The sequence below is a fragment of the Tamandua tetradactyla genome, chromosome 18, assembly GCF_023851605.1.
Source record: "Tamandua tetradactyla isolate mTamTet1 chromosome 18, mTamTet1.pri, whole genome shotgun sequence".
NCBI classification, from domain to species: domain Eukaryota; kingdom Metazoa; phylum Chordata; class Mammalia; order Pilosa; family Myrmecophagidae; genus Tamandua; species Tamandua tetradactyla.
Window position 1 is genome coordinate 60,196,977 of NC_135344.1, and position 20,893 is coordinate 60,217,869.

At 45.6% G+C, this 20,893-nt stretch overlaps 1 long non-coding RNA gene across 1 annotated transcript; it reads left to right on the forward strand.

Moving 5' to 3' along the window:
- Positions 1-14,916: 14,916 nt before the first annotated feature.
- Positions 14,917-20,664, forward strand: LOC143662241 (uncharacterized). The gene is made up of 3 exons (XR_013165233.1): positions 14,917-14,948; positions 15,046-15,167; positions 16,143-20,664. It is a non-coding gene; the product is annotated as an uncharacterized LOC143662241 (long non-coding RNA).
- The last annotated feature ends 229 nt before the right edge of the window (positions 20,665-20,893 follow it).

The window sequence follows — 20,893 nt, forward strand, 5'->3', positions numbered from 1 at the left end:
AACATAACCCTGGTAAATGTGCAAAGTTGAAACAGGACAAAACCTCTGATATGGTTAGTGGTTGAGCCTAATATAAAAAAAAATTGTAAAATGTTTTTAATTTTGAAAGTAACTTCATTTAAAAATGCTTTAAAGAAAATTAAGGCTCAAATTGTAAGCTTTTAGCAATAGTCACATTTAAGCTTGAGCTTTAACTGTTATTTCTAAAATCTGAGATTATTTGCTCTTTGTATAAAGAGCAAATAATTGGTGGTTCCCTGGCACTTTATGTGTATGTGTGACACCTGAGACACAGAATTAGAGACCCAATTTACTAAGCCAAGCCCTTGATCTTACAGCTTGGCCTTATGAAACTTATATCTGTAATGGCAAAGCTAAGCCTAATTATAATTAATGCCTAAGAGTTACCCTAGGAAACCTCTTTTGTTGCTCAGATGTGGCTTTCTCAAAGCCAAACTCTGCAAATAATCTCACAATCTTCCCCCTTATGTGGGACAGGACTTTCAGGTGTGTAATTCTCCCTGGCTACATGGGACCTGATTCTCATGGATGAGCCTGGCCCTGGTATTATGGGATTGGTTGACCAAAAAGAGGAAAAGAAAAGAAATTCAGTGGCTAAGAGATTTCAAATTGAGTTAAGAGGTCCTTTTGTAGGTTACTCTTATGCATGTTTCAGCCAGATATTGCAGACTGCCACAGTATGGCAAGCCCCAACCAAGAGTATTCCTGAAAACCTAAAGGATACCCTGGGGTCTATAAATGCTTTAAGTTTGTTTCTCAGAGACTTAAAGCCTCCAGAATATTCCAGGGCCAGATAAGCCCTGAAACTGAGAAGTACCAGTTTCTCCAAGAATAACCAGTTTCATCCTTCTGCCTCATAATTTTGACTCCCCTTTTCAACTTGAAGGTGTTAGAAGAGTTGTTGCCCATATTTCCCTCAAGATTGAGAGAATTACCAATTGAGAGGGAGGAGTTATAACTGAAAAGTTAGGATTATGATTACTGAATCATTATATAGATATTCCTTTTTTTCCTTCTGGTATATTAGAATAGACTGAGGGAAATACCTGAAATATCTGAACTGTAATCCAGCTGCCTTGATCTCTGATGATTGTATAGCCTTTATTTTATGCCCTTGTGACTAACTCTCATCTGTACCCATTTTATCTAATTTTTCAACTTTGGAGTATTGTGATCACTCAAGACAGCCCCTAATGTTTATTAATGAAGGACCTTGGGTCAGCCCAGAACTAACCTCAATTCAAAGGTTATTTTGATAATCTAAACTGGATCTAACCAAAATGGGCCTGCCTGACATGTACAGTAGCTTAGACTTTAACCTATTAAGTGATCTATATATTATAATATTAAAAATCATACCCATCATCATTTTAAGGCTGCCATTTCCATACACACATTCTGTGACTAAGCTTGTAGTTCATCTGTGCATGTTCAGTAGTTAGATCACCTCTAATTGCATTATCTAATTATAGCTACGGTGTCCAAAATCCTAAAACCTGCCCATCTTTTGATACTATAAAATTATCAGAATTACTGCAGTTTGGGGAGACAGATTTTGGGGCTGATAGGCCATGTGAGCTCCTGCTCTATGCCTAGCAATAAACTCTTTCTGCTTTGAAACCCTGGTGTCTCAGGAATTGGTCACTGAGTGCATCGGGCAGAGAATGCACAGCCTTTGTCCAATAACACATGTGCCCCCACATCCCATGGCTCTCACATGAGGAGAGGGTGCCCAGGGCTGTGCTTCCTTCTGCCTGTTGGGTGGGCTGCCTAGGCCCCATGAAGCAGGTGCCTGCAGGGGCCCCTCTTTACCCCTGACCCGGGCAGCAAACGGGTGGGGAGGCAGAGCCCATTCTGGAGCCCCCACAAGTCTGGCTCTGTTCTGGAAACATTTCTGACACGGCGGAGGCTCTGTGCTCCCTGGTGAAATGACAGTGGAGCCTTTGTTCCTGCTGTGAACAGATTTTCGGTGACCTGGCCACAGTGCTGTGTCTTAGTAAGTCTTATAAGCCTCTGGAGCTGTCTTTCCATCCAGGATCAGTGGGGAGTGGTCTGAAGAAACCCCCCACTGTCCCCCACTCCACCCCAGGTCCCCCTTCTTTGTTAGCTGGGGGAGAAACCTCACTGAATTGCCTGAGTCAGACAGAACATTTGAGTCATTTATTTTCTGCTGTCTGTGTGAAAAGGCCAGTAAGATTGGTAGAGGCAGGGTCTGCAGGCCCATTTGTCTTCACTCCCTTGCTCTGATTGAGCCTTGGGGAGGGCCATGGAAGCCCTCAGGAATTCAAGGACTTAACCTAGGCACCCAGGCCAGTGGATTTGCATGACAGGCAGAAGTTAAGTGAAGTTGTTTAGTGGAGGGAGCTCTCACTGGGAGATGGAACCCTGGGTTCTGTCCAGGGCGTCCCCAGGACCCTGGCAATTAATTCCAGTCCGTGTTCAATTCCTTCATTTTTCCCTTCATTCCTTCATTCATCAAATGCATTTTGGATGCCTCCTGTCACTGGTCTTTGTTAGATGTCTCCGTTTTCTCTGGCAGAGTTTGAAACTGGCCCCCTAAAGAAGCCAGCCCCTCCTGTTGCTGGAGGTGAAACTTGGCTTTTCAGACTGAGGCAGAGGCTAGATTCCACATCCAGCGAGGGGAGCTGGGATTTATCCTCAGGGTAGAAGAATCTGTGCATTCTTTTAAGAGCAGCTCTGGTGACTTTCTTCACATCTGCTTTTTAGAAGCAAATAAATACACACTCCCTGCTCCCAGGGAAGCCCTGAGTCTACAAGAAGACATACAAGCTGGAATTTTTTTTTTAATAACAGTTTTATTAAGATTTGGTTCACCTGCCCTAAAATTCACCCATTTAAGGTATGCAATTCAGTGCTTTTTAGCTATTCACAGAATTGTGCAACCATCAGCACTAATTTTAGAACATTTCATCACTCCCAAAAGACACAGACCCATCATACCCATACTCATTCATTTCCACACAGCTCCTCCACTCCCCGCTGACCTAGGTAGCCCCGTCTGCTTTCTGGCTCTGTGTATTTCCCTATTCTGGATATTTCATGTGAACAGAATCATATCGTATGTGGTCTTCTGTGTTAGACTGAGGTTTTTTATTTTTGTTTTTAATTTTTAAATTTTTTTTAAAATACCAAAAAACACCAAACAAACGCTAACATTCCTAACCTTTGATCATTCCGTTCTACATATATAATCAATAATCCACAATATCATCGCATAGTTGCGTATTCATCATCATGATCATTTCTTGGAACATTTGCATCTATTCAGAGAAAGAGATAAAAAGAAAACAGAAAAAAATTCATACATACCATACCCCCCACTCCTTCCCCTCATCGATCACCGGCATTTCAATCTAAATTTATTTTAACATTTGTTCCCCCTATTATTCATCTTTATTCCATATGTTTTACTCGTCTGTTGACAAGGTAGATGAAAGGAGCATCAGACACAAGGTTTTCACAATCACACAGTCACATTGCGAAAGCTATATCATGATACAATCATCTTCAAGAAACATGGCTACTGGAACACAGCTCTACATTTCCAGGCACTTCCCTCCAGCCTCTCCAACATGCCTTAACTAAAAAGGTGATAGACTGAAGTTTTTTGAGTAGTTCATGTAATTCTATAAAAGCCTGCCTTTCCTAGCAACCTGAAGCAGCCCATCCTGAACCTGGGGCTTGGAAACATTGGGGATGAAGGACTCCAGGCACATGGGAGATAAGGGAGCTACGAAGTGACGAGTTCAAGTTTTATTTTCCAGCCAGTGCCCTTAATTTCCCTCAAGCCACCAGTAAAGCCTGTCATGTCCCGCAGCCCTGGGACAGGGGGGGAGGTGGGGTGGGGTGGGGGGAGGGGAGGAGAAGCAATGACGGCCATCCGGTGGCACTGATTTGAGCTTCTGCCCCCTGCAGCTGTCCTCTTCTCACTGTAGATCCAGGAGAGGCAGTGGAGTCAAAACGGTGCCTTGTGTCTGTGTAGGCCGACTCGTTATGGAATGTCTACCCTAAGCAAAGCACCCTCTCCCCCGAGGAAGGAGAACTATACACACGGCCATTGGCGTTTGCAATGCGAGGGGACAGATTCCTGCGGGCACATGCTGTGTGACAGTGGACAGTAAAAAGCAGGAGTGGCAAGTGCAATGTGTGCCGCCAGAGTCTCAAGGTTCCAGGCCACAGTCTGGTCTCAGGTGTAGGCCGCTGGGATCTCAGCCCTGGGTATGGGGAATTGACCCAACGGAGGAAGGGTCTGGGAAAGCAGTCTGCTCAAAATTTCTGCTTCTGCAGTCCTCCACACTCACCCAGCTGAGGCCAATCTGACCCTGCAGTCTCACGCTCAAGACCAGCCCGGCGCCTGCAGTGAGGTGCAAGGGGCTCAGATGCCCGTCTCCAGGAATGGGGGTGTGGGCTGCTCATCTGATGGCTTTTCTAACATCCATTTCCTTTCCTTCCTTAGTAACAGAAATCTGATTTGGTTTGAGTGTCTGTGTACAGTTAACAGATTATACCCCCCAGCTTCCCTTGCAGCCCTGTGTGGTCAGATGACTGATTTCTGACCAGTGAGGTGTAAGTAGAAGTTAATGGGTGACGCTTCTGGGATAGTTCCTTCAGAGAGGGTCAGATGGGTAGAAGAGGCCCTTTCTGTCATTTCTGCCTTCCTTCTGTTTCTTGTTGGATTAAGGACATGATGGCTGCTGCATCCATCTTGGATCCTGAGGCATCGTGGTCTAAGGAAACCATGGTCTAAAGAAAGATAGAAGGAGTGTGTGTCCCTGATGAGATAATGGAGCCTCCAAACCAGCCATAAGCTGTCCACTTGCAGGTTTTGCTTTAGGAGAGAGAAAACACTAATCAAGTTGTCCTTTGTTCAAGCCACCATGATTTCCAGTCTCTGCTACTGGCAGTCAAAGGCAACCCTAACTGAAACAGATTCTGAGAAACCAGTATTGTGCAGTAGAAAAAGCATATACTGATACTTTGTAGTGGGACAGACCTGATTGCATGCCTTCCGCTGTTCTCTTTCTACCCAAGGTTGCCACACAGTATAGCAATGACCTCTTACTTGCTTGTCTTCCCCTCAGATTGTAAGCTCCTTAAAGGCAGGGCCCATGCCTATTTACTTTTGTTCTTGCAGTGCCTAGTACAGAGCCTGCACATAAAAGGTGCTCAATAAACGTTGACCCGATTTTAAATCCTCCTCACTTACTAGCTCTTTGGTCTTGCACCCTCACTTTCCTTAATCATAAAATGGGGGTTGTAATACCAGGAGTGTTTTAAGGACTAAATAAGATTGTGTAGCATTTAGCACAATGCCTGGCACATGATGGATGGCCAAGAAATAATCGGGATTGGAAATGTTATTTTATGTTTTCCAATAAATCTCTTTGCTAGTCCTTGCGTGACACTCCACTTACTTCTGACAATCTTCTAAGTCTCTGACTTAGCCCCAGTGGGTTCCTTAGGTTCCAGTGTTCTTCCCTCTGCTTTCTTTCTGGTCACGAGAACCTCATCAGCACCCGCAGTCTTTAGGTTGCCTGGTTTCCAGTCCTGGCCCCTTTTTGTCTGCCTCTTATGTTAGTAGATAAGTCAGGATAGAGGGTCTGTTTGGGCTTTGAGTTCTGCATGAGACTCTAGGTCTTCCCATGAAGAGAGTGGGAAATCAATTGCAAAAACGGTCCCAGTTTCTCACTCTTTTCTGTATGCATGCCATTTACAACATGGCTTTGCAACTCTTCCCTTCAAAAACTGGAGCCACATTCCCCACTCTTTGAATCTGGGCTGGTCTTTGTGACTTGCTTGGCCCACAGAATGCTGCCAATTTTGTGCCTAAGCCTTAAGAAGCCTTGTACACTTCTGCTTGTTCTCTTGAACTTTATATATATATATATATACACACACATAATTTTATTCACACACCATACAATCCACCCAAAGTGTACAATCAGTGGCTCTCAGTGTAATCACAAAGTTGTGCATTCATCACCTCAGTCAATTTGAGAACATTTTCATTGCTCCAAAAAAGAAAAATCCCAGACGCCTTATATCCCCCTGTTATGGACGCTTAGCACTGGTATGGTAACTCTGTTTCAATTGATGAAAGAATACTATAATTTTACTGTTAACTAGTCCATAGTTCATTAATTATATTTTTTCCATATGTCCCCCTATTATTAATATTTTATAATAGTGATGTATTGTTCTAGTTTGTGGAAGAATATTCTTATATTTGTACTATTAATCACAGTCATTGTCCACCACAGGGTTTGCTGTGTTGCACAGTCCCATGTTTTTATTCTCTAGCTTTCCTTCTAGTAATATTCATGACCCTAAACTCCTTTCAACTACAGACACACCCATAATTTGGCGCTGTTAATTACTCTCACAATAATGTGCTGCCATCACCTCCATCCATTTCCAGAGCTTTACCATCAACCTTATTAAAAATTTTGTACAAATCAGGCATCAACTCCCCATTCTCTACCTTCATTCTATCTCCTGGTAACCTATACTCTAGATTTTAACTCCATGAGTTTGCTTATTATAATTACTTCATATTAGTGAGGCCACACAATGTTTGTCCTTTGGAGTTTGACTTATTTCACTCAATATAATGTCCTCAAGGTTCATCCATGTTGTCACACGCTTCAGGACTTCATTCTTTCTTACTGCTGAATGTATATACCACATTTTGTTTATCCATTCATTGCTTGATGGATCCTTGGGTTGTTTCCATCTTTTGGCAACTGTGAATAATGGTGCTTCTGACATTGGTGTGCAAATGTTTGCCTCTGTCCTGCTTTCAGTTCCTCTGAGTACATACCGAGTCATGGGATTGTCAGATCATGCAGTAATTCCATACTTAGCTTGATGAGGAACTGCCACACTGCCTTTCACAGCAGCTCCACCTCTCTGCCTTCTCAGCAGCAGTGAATGTGTGTTCCTATTTCTCCACATCCTCTCGAACACTTGTAGTTTACTTAAAAAAAAAAAAAGTATGGAGTAGTGCGATGGTGGCTCAGTGGCAGAATTCTCACCTGCCATGCTGGAGACCCAGGTTTGATTCCCAGTGCCTGCCCATGTCCCCCTCAAAATAATGGCCATTCTAGTAGGTGTGAAATGATACCTCATTTTGGTTTTGATTTGCGTTTCCATAATAGCAAGTGATGATGAGCATTTTTTTCATATGCTTTTTGACCATTTGTATTTCCTCTTTTGAAAAATGTCTGTTCAAGTCTTTTTGTTGTTGTTATTGTTGTACAGTCTCTAGTTTATTAGGAAAGTGTTCTTCCACTATGTACAAAGGAACCCAAAATATCAGTATCTTGGTCTACTCAACCTCACTGTCAACCCCAAAGGTATACCAGCAACAGCAGTGCTCCTTAGAGAACTGCCTGGAAAAACTATCTTGTCCCTAGGCAAATGGCTGTAAGAATCAAGCTAAGTTTAGCTTTTACACAGAGTGATGCAGGCAAGGAAAGGGGAGGGCCTCTCATGCAAGCTTAGAACTGGCACCAAATCCTTGCTGGCCAGGGTCATTAAAATGTGTAAAATGAAGGGAGGAACCTTCAACGGTAAATTCAAATTAGTTAGGCTATCCAGATAGGCTGGAGCCTCTGGAGTATGCAATCAGGGGAGAAACAGTGGAGGGTCTACAAGCTAGGCGCAGGTATAACCGTTTTGGCATTCTATTGCTTGGTACGCCAGCCACCATTTTGTGTTCAGCTGGGCACCCGCTCTTGCGAGATCATGAATAAATAATTTTCTCCTTCATCGTCGCATGAGCATTTGTTCTCCTTCAGGTACAGCATTCTTTCTAACATGGCTATTCACAAGACTGCTGAGGTTAGAATATACTATATTTATATGTTTTGAGGCAGTGAGATAAAGCTACTTCAATAGCTTTAAAGTCGTAAGACCAAATACCTGCTCCCATGGTTTAGAGAGACTCTCATCTCACTCATTCTCCACTTTATGGCGAGGATATTAAGACCCCAGACCAAAAAGCCTGGGCTAGAATCCAGGTCAGCAGTCCTTCCGCTACACTGGTGGCACACAGCATTATTGGAGAGGTTCTAAATATTATTCTTGTAGGGGCTGACCCAAATAGGAAGGTCTGGGTGTAGCCGGGCACGAGTGTCTCCAAAGAGCTGCCAGGTAAGACCCTGCTGGGTGACCTAAATTACAAGGGAAGTTGAATTGCTCAGATGGCACTGAAAAGTAAGAGGTTAAATAATTCTCTTTCTTCCCTTTTTTATAGTTGTTAGAACTAGATACAAACAAAGAAATCCAGATACATACGAACACATTAGTTCATTTTTAAAAATAATTGTGTGGTGCTATATTTTCAAGGGCCTGATTCTCACTTTAAAACTTCATGATGGAGGCAAATAAAGACTCTGTATGCACAGAAGGTACTTAGCACAGTAGCTAGCACAGAGTAAATACCCAGTAAATGCTACTGTTGCTATTGTTATCATACAGGGTGACACACTACCGTGCTTTGCTCTAGAGGGCAGGAGACTCAGGGAGTCCAGGTAACTGGAATGTGACAGTGAGATAAAGTGACTTTAAAATCTATTAGCAATTACATGTCCAAACAGTTTGGAATATGTCCAGAATTCCTCATTCATTCATTCGGGAGGTTACAACAGGGTGGAGTGCTTTCTTTAAAAGTTCAATAGTACCAATCTCAAATGGTTCTCCCTTCCCATGGAAATTATTCTGGTTTTTGGGCTGTTCACTTTCCCAATTCCCACAACTATTCCAAACACTTTCCACTGTCTTAAAATCCCCTGTGCAGACAGGCCTCACCTATTACTTAAAGGGAAAACAGAAGCTGTCTTATGAGAAGTCTTTTACCTCTCCACTCTCTTCCATACAAATCTGCCCACCTCTTCTCATCTCTTCTCGCCTCTTTTTTTTTTACCATTGAGGAGTAGTTCCTCTCCAAATTAACTTGAATCTCTCTGCCTGTGCTCCCTTTGATTCCCACTGCTCCTGTTTCTCAGGAACCTGGCAGTCTTTCTCTTTGGTTATTTATCCTTTCCCTCTCAATTGGCTTCAACACCCCCAACTCTTTTTTCGTTTAACAACAACAAAGCAAAAACACGTGACTTGGTTCTTCATCCACTTTGTCTCTGGTAGGTCCCTGCTTTCCCAAAGTAGAGGAAAAGCACCTCACAAAGCTTTGGCAGCTCTCGGAGTGGGGGAAGACAAGGTACGAATGTATTAAGAATTGAGGTTTGGCTTGAGGCAGGCTTTTGATGTGGGGATTTAGGATTGGGTAAAAATCACAGTACAATAGTCCAAGATTGGTAGAAAGTGCAAGATTTTGAGACCAACTATTCAAAGAATTTCAGGGAGCAAACTAACTGTTGATGCTTTTCATTGAAGATTGATAGGACTTTGGGGATATTCCCGTGGTGAACAATCCAATCTGTTTGGAGAGGACAGTCCCCAAAGACTAAAGAAATGTCAATGAGACAGTGGAATAACAAAGTCATGTTAATGTCAGCAATAAGGCTTGTTTGGGGTTCTCAGTGTCCAGGATGAGTTGGAGATAAAAGATTTTGGTTTTCAAGCTTCCTGCTTCTACCCTGACTCCTTCCTGCTACTCATAACTAAACTTCTCAGAAAGGTTGTTTCTGCATACGGATTCCATTTCCTTACCTTCCATTCATTCCTTAGCCCTCCAGTCTGACTTCAGGCACCTTCTAAAGCAGGGCTCATTACATTGTTCCATACTTTCAAATCCAGTTGATGCTTTTTAGGCCTGTTCTTATATGGCCTCCATTTTGTCTGCCTGCTTGAAGCCTCTTCTTCCTTGGCTTCCATGATGCTGTACTCTCCCTGTCTTCCTGCTACCTCTCACGCCCCTTTTTTCGTTTTCTCCTTTGTGAACTCATTCTCTTCCATCCTGTTATTATATAGCATAGTCCTTCAAGGCTTAGTCCTAGGTCTTCTCCCCTTTTCCCTCTCTACTTTCTGTTTTGACAGTGTCACACATTCGTATCGTTTTAGCTACCACCTGTGCACTGATGATTTTCAAGCTTAAATCTCCAGCCCATCCTTCTTTGGAGCTCTAGACCCACATATTCAATAGCCTATATGAAATCTCCTTTGAATGTCTTCAAGGCATTTCCAGTCAAGTTTTCTATAGTAGTCAAGGCAGTGCTGGCTCTGTTAATAAGCAAATCCCAAATTGCAGTGGCTTAATACAATGAAAGCTTATTTCTCACTGATGTAACAGACCAAAGTGGAAGCTCCTGGTTGACTGGTTACCTTCTTTCCACATGGTGAATCAAATACCTAAGCTCCTTCCATCCTGTAGCTCTGCTACTTCCTACATCCCCAGATTCCTTTGTATTTTTCCAGTGGATTGAGAGAAGGAGGGTATAGATGCTATGCCTGATTTTTAAAAGCTTTGGCCTGGGAAATGATGTGTATCACTTCTACTCACTGGCAAAAACCAGTCATGTGGCCATGCCTGAATGGAAGAGGGGTGCTGGGAAATGTTCCATGTTCCAATAAAATCTCTTTTTACTAAAGGGGTTTCTGCTGCAATGTCCAGGACTGAATTCATGATCTCTCCTAAACCAGAACTTCTTGTAGTGTGTCCCATCTCAGTGATCAGTATCACCCTCCTTCTAGTTGCCCAAGCTAGAAACTTGAGTTCACCTTTGACACCTCCCTCTCCTTCACCTCCCATATCTATCACCAAGTCCTAAATATCTCTGGGGTCTATCACTTCTTCCATCTCCATCACCACCATCACCCCAAGCTACCATCTAATGTCCAGGTCATTGCAGAAGCCTCCTGATGTGCCCACCCTTGTCCATTCTGGCCCTTCTCTGATCATTTCCCCAGAATTAATTTTTAAAATCTCAAATATGCTTAAGTCACAACCAATTTAAATGCTTCAAAGATTTTCTACTGTCCTTAGTATAAATATACAACTCCTTAGTGTAGTCTACACAGCCCTCTTAGTGTGACCTTACTTGCCTTTCTGGTCTCATCCAGAACCATATCCCGCACTCCTTCCTGAGGCCAGGTTTTTGCCTAAGCTCTCCCCCTAGAAAAATCTTCTCTCCCTCTTGCCCGGTGGACTCCTAGTTGTTCTTTAAATCTCAGCTCAAGCATCACTTCCTCTTCCCTATTTCCCTATCCAGATCAAACTTATCAACTAGGTGTTCATCAAAGGTACCATGACCCTCCTCTGTGGGACTTGTCAAAATTTGCAGCTACTTGGTGAATGTCTGTCTTCCCTGCTGGCCTGGGAGATCCAGGAAGACGGGAACCCTGTTTTCTCACTGTTGTGTTCCCAGCACCTAGCTGGGTGCTTGGCCAAAAAGAATATGTGGATTGAGTTTAATAGCCAAAGCATCTACTTGGGCACATCTGTCAGGCCTGACACACAGCTGTGGAAGGTGGTGTCCCTGTCCTGGGGGGTGGGTTGACAAGGTGGGAGCAGGCAAGGAATAGGCTTTGTGCAGGGGTCTCTATGGTGACCTTTTGCCTTCCCAGTGGGGCAACCTCTCGGAATGGAGGCACAAGGGAGGCTCGAGCCAAGTCAGGAAGGCCACCACAGTCACTCTATTAACAGTGCCCATTGCTCAAAGCCTTTTTGGAACGGATCTATGAAATGACCCACTTTTCTCTCTGTGCGGATAGATTTTATTCTTTGAAAATGTCAGACGTCATTGGGGGCGAACAGTGAGTGAAGTCGATGGCAGCTTGGAGAGAGAGTATTTCAGGTCGAATCCGAGGTGAAGGTGTGTCGTGATGAGGCTGATTGCCCATCCTGCTGATGAATTGACCCTCAGTGCCAGGCCTGGAAGAGGCACCCTCCCGCCCAGGGCTTCATGCTGTGAACCAAGGCTCCCGTGTGGGTACACACAGAACGCCAGGCCCAGGCTGTGTGCTTTCCATTCATGATCTCATTTGGTCCCCACCTCCTCCCTCTGAGAAAGGTCTGGCGTTAACCCCTTTTAGAGCTAAGGTCTGGCGCTCCCTCAGCGAGTTTTCATAACTGGCCAAAACTCACACAGCTCTTCCACCTGCTCTGAGAAAATCCTGTATCTCTGCCCTTAGAGCACTTGCACTTTTTTTTTTTAATTTTTTTTATTGAGAAATCTTCATACACAAACAGTCCATCCACAGTATACAACCAGTGGCTCGTAATATCACACATAGTTGTGTATTCATTACCATGATCATTTTTAGAGCATTTGCCTCACTCCAGAAAAAGAAATAAAAAAGAAAATGAAAAAACTCATACATCCATACCTTTTACCCCCCTCTCATTGACTGCTAGTATTTCAATCTACCCATTTTTCTTTTACCCCTTATCCCCCCTATTGTTTATTTTTATCCTTTTTTTTTTTATTCATCTGTCCATACCCTGAATAAAGGTCGCACCAGACACAGGTTTTCACAATCACACAGTCACACTGTAAAAGCTATATCTTTATACAATCGTCTTCAAGAATCAAGGCTGGTGGAACACAGTTCTACAGTTTCAGGTACTTCCCTCCAGCTACTCCAATACACCATAGACTAAAAATCTTGACTCTGAAATCTCTCACTACTAACACTTTATTTTGTCTCATCTCTCTCTTTCCCCTTTTGGTCAAGAAGGTTTTCTCAATCCCATGATGCCATGTCCCAGCTCATCCCAGGTGTTTTATCGCACATTGCCAGGGAGATTTATACCCCTAGAAGTCACGTCAATGTCTTTCCTTTAACCATTCTTGTGTGCTGCCTCCCAGTTGACTACTTGAGAAGTTAGTGATTGTTTATATAAGGTTTAGAATCGTTATTAAAAGAATAGCTTTAGGGTGATAGAATGCTCACTTTTCACATGGGAGACCCAGGTTTGATTCCCAGACCATGCACTACCCATCCCCCATAAAAAGAATAGCTTTATTATATTTTCTTAAGTGAGATAAACCACATGAACGTGCTTTGTTACTTATTACTTCTGTGATACGTCCACCAACATACACACCCTGTATGGAAGGAAAATGCATCCTCTGTTCATTTGCTATTAAAAATGTGGCTTGCAGACCAGCAACACTGGCTACCTAGAATCTCACGCCCCATCCTAGACCTACTGACTGAGCACCTGCATTTTCACAAGTTCCTGTGCATGTTAACGTCTGAGCAGTCCTTCTAAAATAGGTATCAAATATTTGACCATCTCCCATATGTCACTTACTACATCACCTTAATACCCTGAGGGCTATGACTCTCAAACTTTCAAATTCAGAAACAATCACATGGGGAACTTATTGCCATGTGGATTACTGGGCCCTACCCTAAGAGATTCTAGAAATCTTAATGGTTCTTATTTGTAAAAGGCACCCAAGGTGATTCTGATATATCTGATCCTTCTAGGATCACACTTTGAGGATCATCAAATACCTCTTTAGTTTTCCAGCAAAATAAGTGGTCTTGGAACACAGCAGGTCTCTAGAACCTACTATTGGTAACAACCAGAGTCATCGCTCAAAGCCCTGGTTTTGGCCTAACAGGAATCAGAAGGAGAATTGTCTAAATTCCAAAATATCTATAGAATGAAACCCGCTTCTCTTTCCCTGACTCTTCACATACAGGTTTCTTTTCAGTTCTCAGTGGTAGCTGGGACCCATACTCTATTTAGAGCTGTGGTTAGAGGTTTCCCGAGAATCCTTTTATTTGCTGTGGGGAACAAAAAAAAGCTTGCTTCCTCTTTTTCAGGGTGGTGGAGTTGGCATACCGTTTTGAATCCCTTGGTGAGGCTGTGGCAGGCAAGTTCTGGGAACTCTGCAAAGCAAAGTGTGTCTCCCAAAAATGAGGCCTCAGAGCTTAAATGATGGGACAGCTTTGGAAAATACCCATCCCCGGTATTTTCCAAAGAGAGAGGATCCGGTGGAAAGAGACTGGAAGGAAGAAAGGCAGGGGTGGGCCATGCTGGCGGGTTGGAAGTGCAGGGAACGGAGCCTCCTGAAAGCCTCCGTGAAATGAGCTGGTGAGAAAAGTGACGACGTGGCTTCAGATGACTAGGCATCCTGGGAGAGGAGAGAAAAGCAACTCCCTCCTGCAAGCAGAAGACTGGGCTGGGGTGAGGGAATGCAAAGCAAGTGAGGACCTCTGAAGACCCACCAAGGGGACTGACATGAGGGCCAGTTAAAGGGACCGGGAAGCATCCAGCACGGCTTGCTCTGGTTTTGATGGACACCTGGTATAACCTGAACAGACCTGGCGAGGGGCCTTGACTTGGCAGCGTGTGACATGTAACCTCCACTTCGAAATTCGCTGCGAGGCAGCCGAGTCCTGAGGCAGGAGGCTGGTCAGCCAAGGAGGCGGGACAGGCGGGAGGGGCCGGCCCTCTCCCCCCTTGCGCGCGGGGCAGCGGCTCTTTCCGCACAGCGCCGGGTGCCTCGCGGCCGCGGGAGGAACCCCCAGCATCTCCCGCCTGCGCTCGGATGGTCTGACCCGGGGAGGCTGTCACTTCTTGGGAGAGTGGCGTCGGGCCGCGCGCGAAGGCCCTCTGCGGCGGGAGCGGGGGCAGCTTCCTCCACTGGGCTTGGAACATCCCCCTAGAGTGCCGCAATTGGGTACTTGTTGAGTGAAGGTAGCAGCGAAACACCGAAGTTCTTTTACTGGCCGGCAGGCCCGGGCGCCGCCGTCTCCTTGGAGAGACCTTCGCGCCTGTTTGGGGACATGGACTCTCCCACCGCCGGAGTCCTCGAGTTGCAACCTCACCCTCTGTCTGCCCAAGCAGTGGGGACAAGGAGAGAAGGGGGGCTTCTGGGGACCCATGGCAACTCCCCTGGGGCAGGGCGGGGGTGGGGGCGGGGAAGGCAGGCCGTGCAAGAGCAAGTTGGAGGCGAATTCGCAGCCAGACCCAGAGCAACCTCCTTGGGGTAGGAAATGCAAGTCGGGCACTCGGAGGTTGGCTGTGGGAAGGCACTTCTTGGTCACCTCTTTTCTGTCACCTGATACCCCGTTCTCCGCGTGCAGGTCAAGGTTCCCTCACAGGGCAGGGACCGTTAGGAGCTCCAACCCCCAGCTCCATCTGCACAGTCGGACTCCGGAGGGAGGGACCACGGAGGCTTCCCCACACGGCACAGCCACAGCCCCAGGTGGGAAAGTGGAGCCGGGACTTGGGTCCTCAGGCTGGCGCGGGCCCTTTGAGTGTCACTGTACCCTGGGGCTCAGTAGGAAGACGTGGAGCCTGCCGTGGCCACCTTAGTGTACTGCCCCCAAAATGCATCCTCCTGTTAGGAACCCCATGTAGGACCTCAGCGACCTTGCCTGCTGCTGGCCCAGCCCTCAGGGTAGTTCCTGAGCCAGGAGAAAATGGCATCAAATGCAGTGTATATGTGTATCAGTGAGTGGGATTGTGTGTCCTTGTGTGTGTGTATGCCTCTGTGGGTCTGTTTTTATCTGTGAGTGTGACTGTGTCTATGAATGTGGCTGTATACCTCTGTGTGTACCTGTGTGTCTGGGTATTTGTGTTTCTGGGTGTAGTTGTGTGAGTGTAATTGTGTCTGCGAATATGACTGTTTATGAATGTGACTGTGTATGTATCTTTTTTATCTCTGTGTGTAGTGGGGTGTGTGTGTATGTCTTTGTGTGTCTGTCTGTATCTGCATGTGTGTATCTGTGTGTGTACCCATGTCTGTGCTGTAGCTTTGTGTGTCTGTATCTGTGAATGTGAGTGTGTGTATGTGTCTCTGCATCTGTGTGGAGGCAGGAGGAGTGTCTGGTCCCAGTGGTGGGTCGTGGGACCCGGCTGACCTGGCTAAGTGGCTGCCTGGGCACAGCTCTGGGAGATCTCAGGTGGCAGAGAGGTGGCCCTGGCGGGACGCTGCAGTCAGGCCGCACCTCCCCAGTCAGGACTGTGCTGTTTCTCTACTTCCAGAGCCAGTGACGATTGCTGAGGCTCCCTCTTTGCTCGGAGAAAATTCTGGGCGCTCTGCTCCGCCATCACCCAGACACATTCCCGTTTTTTCATCGTACCAACTGTGGGCCCGGGCGCTGCAGGCTTCTGGGTCTAATTCTAGCAGTGATTTTGTTCTCTTCATGTACTGCCTGGTCCCCTTGGTCTCTTGCAGGTTTTACCCTGGAAACTTCAAACTTCCTATCTGGGCCCCTCAACAGCTTCCAGTTTCCCGTCAGTGTCTGTGGAGTGCTTTCTGGGAGGCCGAAGACAATGCCCCCCTGCCCCCATCCACCCGCTGCTCCCCCTGGATCGCAGTCCAGGCTCGTGGGTGAGGCCTGGGACTTCATACGCAGGGAATCCAGAGGGCGTGTGTGATTCCAGCTCTCTTAGGAGTTTTCTTGGAAATAAGGCCCTTCTCTTGGAAATGTAAGGGCTGTAGCTATAGCACCCGCTGTGGGAAAGGCCCATGCCCGGGCATGTCGACCCTGCACAGCCATCGGGTTTTTGCATGAAGCTCAGCGCAGGGCCCTCTGCTGGGTTTCCCCACTTGCCAACACTGTCCCTACAGCTTAGCCTGCAGGAAAGGAATTTTGTGGGGGATGAGTGGGAGGGGAGCTAGGAACATGTTTTGGAAATCAATGCTAATGGCTTCCAGGTGTTAGTAACCTGTTAAAAACCCGGACACTGCGCTCTAAGGGAAACCGGCTGGGTGTCCGCAGGTGAAGGTGGTGAGAAGTGGGACTCCCCCAATCACTCCCACCCGCCTTGCCTCTGGCCTCTTCCACACCAACTCTTTTCTCCCTGCCTGCGGCCCGGGGCAGTTGGGGCCCTGCTGCCTTCCTTCCCTGGAGCTCAGACTGTCCCTGTTCATCCTGCACAGCACCTGTCTGCTTTCTTCTGGAATTCTAGGGTCCTGGCCATAGGTAACAGGGCCTATTAGTTTTCTGGCAGTGAGCCTGCCCTCTGGGATACTGCAGGGAAAGGGAAAAGTGAACGAGTCCCACTGAGATCAGCTCATCTCACTGGGCTCCAAGGATCTCAGACATTCCCTGGAGGACCGTGCCTTCTGCCCACACTTCCTCCCTCCCTCCAACCTCCGAAGCTTCCGAAAATGGGAGACCTTCCTCAGGCTGCGGGGCAGAATGTCAGCCCTTCTGGAAAGAACAAGCAGAGAGGTGCCCCTTCGTCCAGGTTTTCCTGGGGGCATGTTGTGGTGGATGTCAGCCCACTTCCCAGCACCCCCTCAACCCCAGTTGGGTGCCTTGGCCAGGAGCCACAGCTCGGCTGGATCATACACTGCACAGCAGCTCCAGCCACCAGCCTCCGTGAACCCCAGTGAGGTATGTTATCTCCCCCGTTTGGTACTTAATGACAAATCTGTGCTTCAATACCATTCTCTTTAGCAGGATTTATTTTACTAACTCACGTTCAATGAGGGATGATAGTAACAGTTGTTTCTATTTATTGAGCACTTAGTATATCCCAAGCCTGGGCCGGGGTTGATTATCTTATTTGACCCTCCCAGAACCCCTCTGATGGAGAGGTGCTCCTAGCCCCTGTTCCCGCCCGGGCTGGCTCCGAAGCCTTTTTCTTTCCTTCTCTGTCTGCCTCTTCCGGGCTCAGCAACCTCGGAAAGACATAAATGCTGATCCTGAAAAACCATCCCCTGGGTTCCCTGCCCTCCTTCCCCGGCTTCATGGGCTTCCCAGGAACATGTTTCGCCCTGAAGCCTCCCTTGAAAATGGTTTCTACCACTCTCTTTAATAGGTAAGGGAGAGGGGATAGTGTCCTGTGTCTTGTTTTTTATTTTGCAGAGAAAAATGAAAGTTGTTTTCATGGGAGAAGGCAACTGCCTTAAATCTCATAAAATAGTCCAGGATTAATCCACCAGGGGCTTCCAGGGACACCTCAGAAGGGATCTGCCTCCTTTATCTTGAAGCCAGGGTTTTTGAAAAATAATTTATGATGAGTGGTTCTGGCAGAATATGCCATCCAGCCCCCCTCAGGACAAATTGGGTTTCTTTTGTGTCATCTTTAAGAGTCCATTCCTGCTCAGAGGCCCTGATGAGGGGGCTCCCAGGGACGCCAAGGTTTCAAGAGACTCTGCACAATAGGGCAACGAGAATGTCCTTCCTTGAGCGTGTGGAGGGGAGGCCTGGGCAGCACGGGGCTGCAGAGGTTTGCTGCAGGGTCAGGCACACTCCAGTTGACCAAACAGGCCCATGTAATCCGGGGCATTAGAAGTGACTTCAGTGAAGGAGCTTTGTGGCAGTGTGGAGACGTTAAGAGGTCAAGCAAGGAAGAGTGGTGAGACCCCCCGGGGCCAGCAGGGTCCATTGGTTGGGGCTGGGGCTGTGGAGCTCACACCTGGACCTCTTCCTCCTCTCTGATTTTCTGTTGTGCCTCTCTTGGCAGAACTGCCCCAGAAGCTGGCGAGCTGGGCACCCTGGGGGGTGTGGTCTATTGAGTCAGCTTCCAGGGTTCCAAGCAGAGAATGGATTCAGCGATGCCAATCGTGGATAATCTACCTGATGGGGTTATTGTAATTGAGTTCATTCAATTCAACCAAAATTTATTTGGTGAATTCCCCATAAAGGCATGGGCAAGGTGCCTGAGGATATGATGATAGATGCCACTCCTGCCCTCTTGAACCCTATGGTATATGGTGAAGAGTAGGAGTTAGTGACCCTGGAGGTGCCTCCTGGTGCATCTGGCAAGAGCTGGTGTTCTGCAGGTGGAGGAGATTTTAATATGCATACAAATCACCAAGGGATCTTGTAACTGCAGATTCTGCATTTTTAATGAGCCTATAAAAGTGCTGCTGGTCCGTGGCCCACACTTCCAGTAGCAAAATGGTAGCACAAGATTTGTGAGTGTATATAGGGAAGCAAAGTACTCACCAAGAGTATCTTTATGGTTTAACGAGCCCTATATTTGCAGACTTTTAGGGGAATACCTATTAGAAGCCTTTAGAAGTCTGAATGGTCCTTTATGGGGGGTGGAGGGCTGAGATAGTACTTTCTCCGATTCTGGACTAGACCCTTTGTGCTTGATGTGAGGAACAGTTCCTTTACAGCATACCTTGTTTTATTGTGCTTTGCTTTATTGTGCTTTTTACAAATTGAGGGTTTGGGGCAACCCTGCACCAAGCAAGTCTGTTGGCACCATGTTTCTAACACCACGTGCTCACTTCACACTGGTGTGTCACATACTGATGATTCTTACAATGTTTCAGACTTTTTCATTATTATTATTTTATCTGGCATGGTGATCCGTGATCAGTGATCTTTGTTGTTACTACTGTAATTCTTTTGGGGTGCCATGTACCACACCCATATAAGACACCAAATAATCAATAAATGATGTGTATGTTATGACTGCCCCACTTATCAGCAGTTCCCGTGTCTCACTGCCTCTCCTTGGGCCTCTCTATGCCCTGAGATACAGCAATACTGAAATTAGGCCAATTAATATCCTTATAATGGCCTGTAAGTGTTCAAGTGGAAGGAAGAATCACACCGGTCTCACTTTAAATCAAAGGCTAGAAATAATTAAGCTTAGTGAGTATATTAGCTAGGTTTCTCTAGAGAAACAGAATCAGCAGGAGATGCCCGTAGATACAAAATTTATAAACGTGTCTCATGTAAAAGGGTCACATTCCAGACCCTTGGAATGTGTAAGGGTCCAATGTCTATAGGACAGGTTGCAAGATGGCAATCAGTGAAGGTCCTCAACGAGCTCTCTGGAGAGGCTGGCTGGGCAACTGTGGGAATATAAGGGTCCAAGGTCTGTAGGGCAGGCTGTGGAGCTGGCAATTCCAACAAAGTGTCTGGATGAACTCCACAGGAGAGGCTCACTGCTGAAGCAGGAAGAGTGACTCTCTCTTAGGAATCCTCCTTAAAAGCCTGCTGGTGATTAGACTGAACATCACTCATTTCAGAAGGCACTCCCCTAGTTGATTACAAATGCAATCAGCTGTGGATGTAGCTGATGTAATCATGATTTAAGTCCATGAAATGTCCTCATAGCAATAGACATGAAGATGCTGTGAATATTGAATATTGTTAAAATGACAAAGGATTTAGAATATTATATAAATTTAGTTGATAAAGCAGGAACAAGGTTTGAGAGAATTGGCTCCAACTTTGAAAAAGTTCTACTGTGGTTAAGATGCTATCAAACAGCATGGCATGCTACAGAGAAAAAATTTTATGAAAAGAAGAGTCAGTCAACACCTTGACTGGTCAGCAGCCATCAGCATTGAGGCAAGACCTTCTACCGGCAAACCAGGTGTCAATTCCCTGAAAGCTTAGATGATGGTTAGCAGTTTTTAGCAATACAGTATTTTTTGTTAGTTTGTCTTTGTTTTTGATGTTTTTTTACTGTAAAATATAACATATATAAAAAAAGCAATAGATTTCCAAGTACATTTTAACAAGTAGTTATAGAACAGATTTTTTATAGTTTTTAATTTTTTTTAACATACAAGCACTAACATTCTTACCATATGATCATTCCATTCTTGGTATATAATCAGTAACACAATGTCATCACACAGTTGTATATTCATCACCACGATCATTTCTTAGAACATTTGCATCAATTCAGAAAAAGAAATAAAAAGAAAAAAGAAAAAAAACTCCTACATACCATACCCCTTACCTTTTCCTCTCATTGATCACTAGTGTTTCCATCTACCCAATATATTTTAGCCTTTGTTTCCCCTATTTTTTTCTATGTCCCTTATCACTTCCTTTCATTGATTACTAGCATTTCAGTCTACTAAATTTATTTTAACATTTGTTCCCCCTATCATTTATTTATTTTTAACCCCTATGTTTTAGTCATCTGTCCATACCATAGATAAAAGGAGCATCAGACACAAGTTTTCACAATCACACAGTCACATTGCAAAAGCTATAT